General features: G+C 48.1%; 1 pseudogene; it reads left to right on the top strand.

Moving 5' to 3' along the window:
• Nucleotides 1-310: 310 nt before the first annotated feature.
• On the top strand, nucleotides 311-737 carry LOC126513107 (40S ribosomal protein S15-like; annotated as a pseudogene).
• The last annotated feature ends 4,000 nt before the right edge of the window (nucleotides 738-4,737 follow it).

The following is a 4,737-nucleotide window of genomic DNA, read 5'->3' as shown; positions in this document are numbered from 1 at the left end:
ATGAGTTCGAGACCAGCCTGGTCTACAAGAGCTAGTTCCAGGACAGGCTCCAAAACCACAGAGAAACCCTGTTTCAAAAAAACAAAAAAACAAACAAAAAAAAACAAACAAAAAAAAAAAAAGAAAAGAAATATATTCACGGCAGGGCAGGGCAGTGCAGTGGTGGTGCACACCTTTAATCCCAGCACTGGGGAGGCAGAGGCAGGTGGATCTCTGTGAGTTCAGTAACAGCCAGGGCTACAGATCAAATTTTACTACAGTCAGGGTGGTTACAAAGAGAAACCCTGGCCCTTTCCGAGTCACCGTCAAGATGGCCGAAGTGGAGCAGAAGAAGAAGCGGACCTTCCACAAGTTCACCTACCCTGACGTGGACCTGGACCAGCTGCTGGACATGTCCTATGAGCAGCTGATGGAGCTCTACAGCGCCTGGCAGAGGTGACGCCTCAACCACGGCCTGCAGCCTGAGAAAGGCCAAGAAGGAGGCGCCGCCCATGGAGAAGCCCGAGGTGGTGAAGACCCACCTGCAGGAAATGATCATCCTGCCCGAGATGGTGGGCGTGTACAACGGAAAGACCTTCAACCAGGTGGCGATCAAGCCAGAGATGATCGGCCACTACCTGGGCGAGTTCTCCTTCACCTACAAGCCTGTGAAGCACGGCCGGCCTGGCATTGGTGCCACCCACTCCTCCCGCTTCATCCCCCCTCAAGTAGCTGTGGCCAATAAAGACTCATGTTAAAAAATAAATAAATAAATAAAAAACCATTTTACTGGTTTAGGTAGGGCAATGAAATTATCCTCTCTGGACCCCAGTTTCTTCGCTGAAACAGAGGTAGCCTTTGGCATTGGTATGAGATTTAAATGATGCACAACATTTATGATATGTTACATGATGAGGACCTAGAACCTTCTTTTCCTGGAGACACTAAGTGAGCATCATTGTGGTGGTTTATTTGGACTCGGTCAGAACCAGCCTATTCTAGTTCCTGCTCACTTTTTTTTAATATTTATTATGTATACAATATTCTGTCTGTGTGTATGCCTGCAGATCAGAAGAGAGCACCAGACCTCATTACAGATGGTTGTGAGCCACCATGTGGTTTCTGGGAATTGAACTCAGGACCTTTGGAAGAGCAGGCAATGCTCTTAACTTCTGAGCCATCTCTCCAGCCCCCTACTCACTTCTTTAGATGCACCGCCTTGTATATCCTTCACAAAACACACGGCCTCTGACCCTACGTCCTGACCCTCCTGCGCTTGCCCATTGCTTTTGGCCTTAATGTAAATACATTTTTTTTGTCTACCCAGCTAGACTAAAACTAGAGGGAAATAGCAGTGTCTGTGATTTACTTTGTATCTCAGAAAGCCTTTCGTAAGTCCTGGGACACACGACACACAGGCAGAGTATTCCTCTGTTGTCACAGTTGATGAAGGGCTTTTGAAGGTTTGCCAGCATAAGAAATGGGTTTCTGTTTTGCTGGAGACAGAGATCTGTAGCTCTCTCCAGGACGGAGGATGACTTTGAACTCCTCCCCCATCTAAGTCTTGGGATTGGAGGTGTGAATCACCACACAGTGCAATAAAAACATCTTTACTTTTCCTTAAAGATTTTTTTGATTATTTACTTGTTTTGGATGTATGAGAGTTTTGTTGGTGTGTGTGTGTATATGTGTATATATATATATACATATATATATGTATGTATGTATATATGTATGTATGTTTGTATGTGCACCATGTATGTGTCTGGTGCTGAGGGGGGCCAGAAAAGGGCATCAGATCCCCTGGAACTTGAGTTATAGATTGTTGTGAACAGCCGTGTAGGTGCCGGGAAACTAGATCAGCAGGCAAAGTTGTCTGCCAGCAAACCTGACAACCTGAATTGGGTCCTGAGTTCCTGGGACCCACATGTTAAAAGGAGAGAATTGACCACTACTAGCTACCTGCTGATCTCCACACATAGATGGTGTGGGAGGTCCTTCTGTCTATGTGTTGCTTTTATTGGTTAATGAATAAAGCTGTTTCAGCCAGTGGCTTAGCAGAATTGGGCAAGGTGGGAGTTTCAAGCAGATAGAGGAGGAGAGAGTAGGCAGAGTCAAGGAGAAGCCATGTAGCTGCCCGCAGGAGACAGATGCACCAGAATCTTGCCAGTAAGCCACAGACATGTGGAGATACAAATATAATAGAAATGGGTTAATTTAAGATATGAGTTAGACAGAGATATGCTTAAGCTGTTGACCAAATAGTATTGCAATAAATACAGGTTTTTGTGTGATTATTGCAGGAGTCTGGACAGCCAGGAAACGGATAAGCAGCCTCCCCTAACACATAGACATACACAAATACACATAATTTAAAATCAAAATAAAGGCTAGAGAGACGGTTCAGTGGTTTAGGCCCTGGCTGCTTGGAATAAGCAGAGACCACCTGGAGCAGTGTCTTAAAAAGCACAGGCTTGAGTCGCCCTGCTTAGAAGGTGACCTCACCCTTGTACTAGCTGAATGCCCCTAGGTGAGTCTTTCCACATCTCTAAACTGTATGCTCTCCATGTGTCAGTCAGGCTTGGTCACCTCATAACCTGGGACAACCAGAGAGGTTAAATAAGAAAACACAGACGAGAGGGCTGCAGAGGTCACGCATAGCACCAGACACAGTCTCCTGTCACGACCAGGATGGATCCCAGGCCACCACTTACTCCTTAGAGGCTGGGAGGGAGCTCCAAACCAGGACCCAGAAAGGAGAGCATACGTTAGACAGGCCTTCTGACAGGATACCCTTTGCTCTGCAAAGGAGCAGATGGGAGGAGGATACTCACCAGGCCGGCTCTGGGCCCTGAGGAGCTTTCTCTCCCCGGAGCCAGCCCAGCAGGTTTGGCTCTGGTGAACAAGTCTGAGCTGGACAGACCAAGCAGGAAGTGCCAGTTCCTGCTCTGCATGACTCGATCCTGAGCTTCTGAGCTTCTGGTAGCATAACCTGTCCTGCCCGAGGGGGAGAAAGATCCCAGCAAACTGGCCTGACAGCCCAATGCTGTCTCAACCTCGTCGGGGAGGCTCGTGTTCTGAAGCTGGAATTTTGAAGCTGTCTTGGGAGCCACCTTAGAGACTGCTTTCCTTGTCACTTGTTTTTGTGACCATGATGTCTCTCTCCAGCCTACGATTTCTCCATTGCCTGTAGCCCCCTAAGCGAAGAACCTGACTGACAGACGTCACCAACTCGTTCAGGCCACCTCTCTGGGTCATCCCAGTCTGTAGCTGTCGAGGAAGCGTTTGGATTCAGGAGGCAGGCATCACAGTCTTGGATCTGTTACGGAGAGAACACAATTGAGAATCAGTTACCAAAACAAACAAGAGAGAATGGAATCCTGAGGGGAAACACAGAGGGAAGAAGGGATGGTTTTTGAGACAGTCTGTGTTCTACCCACATGTCCCCAAGAAGGGAAGCCCAGGGTATTCCCACTCAAGGGACTTGAGGGAAGTCCCCAAGCCTGGTCCTCAGCTGATCCAGGTGCCGCATGACTCCTCGGTCTGGATGTCATTAAAGAGATTTGGGACTAGGGACTGGTGTAGTTTAGTGGAAAGAGACGAGAGATCTGGGACTAGGGACTGGTGTAGTTTACTGGAAAGAGACGAGAGATCTGGGACTAGGGACTGGTGTAGTTTACTGGCAGAGAGAGCTCTTGCCCAGCACATGTGAGGCCTTGTGGTCCGTCCAGCACAAAGCAAAACAAAACAAAACACCCACAGCTGTAACAAAGCCACGCAGGGCCCTGGGTGACAGCCCTGTTTACATTCTTACTGGGGAAGTCAGCTTAGGTCCAGACAGTACTGGGGACCTGCCCAATTTTCCGGGCTGAGTCGTGGGACACAGTCTAGGAGAAGAAAGCGATTTTCACCCGGACTCACCAGGTTCCCATCTATTCGCCTTTTGGTTAAGGTAGGCAGCCTGTGATTGCCATGAAGAATTTAGTGGGTTTCACATCAGGGGCCCTGGCTCCCCCAAGGGCCTTCCTGTCATCTTGGATTACCCCTGGTGCGCTTGTCTAGAAACCCCATACGGTTCATCTTTAGTTTCAACATCTATGAGGAAGGAGAAAAAGAGAGTCCGTGTGCCAGTTAAAAGTCATCCTTCGGATCTTCGTCAGCCCTGGCGAAAATAATCGCGGGGGTTTTCGGGAGCTACGGAAAGGTCAAAGGTTTGCAGGTTTAGCGTTTCGTGGGAACATGCGCACGTTTGGCCTAGCCCCAAGTGCCTGGTGGACCTGTTTGACAGGTAACAATTAGAGAGGAAGGGTTTGCGGGGCTGGAATGCGGCTGGAGAGGCCGCGGTGGGATCTGGTTTACCTGCTTGGCAGGTGGGGCCTGCTGCTGCCCCGACAGGCATGTGCACGCACGGCATTCCAGAGAATCGGTTTTCTTTTAAAGCCGGTGTTGACTGCAGGGCACGAGAGGGTTGGGTTGAGCCCTGGCTGGGAGCCGTTAGCAGTCTGCTAGGTAAAGAAGCAAAATAAATAGTTCCCTGAAGACAACTCGCGGAAGAGACTGCTAAGGCATTTAGAACTTAAGAGAAAAAAAAAAGGTCTAAAATAAATGTGTGTTTTTGTTTTTGTTTTTTTTTTGTCTCTTTTGTCTCAAAGCTTGAGAAACTCCAGACCGGTATAAAATGACAAGGATAATAGAACTGAAATGTTATGCTTCTCCTCGTCTGACTTTTTTTTTTTTTTTTTTTTTTTTGGTTTTTTG

This window comes from Alexandromys fortis, unplaced genomic scaffold (genome assembly GCF_014885135.2).
Source record: "Alexandromys fortis isolate MF-2015 unplaced genomic scaffold, M_Fortis_MF-2015_v1.1 scaffold_17, whole genome shotgun sequence".
Lineage (NCBI taxonomy): Eukaryota > Metazoa > Chordata > Mammalia > Rodentia > Cricetidae > Alexandromys > Alexandromys fortis.
This window is presented reverse-complemented; position numbering and strand designations above follow the sequence as displayed.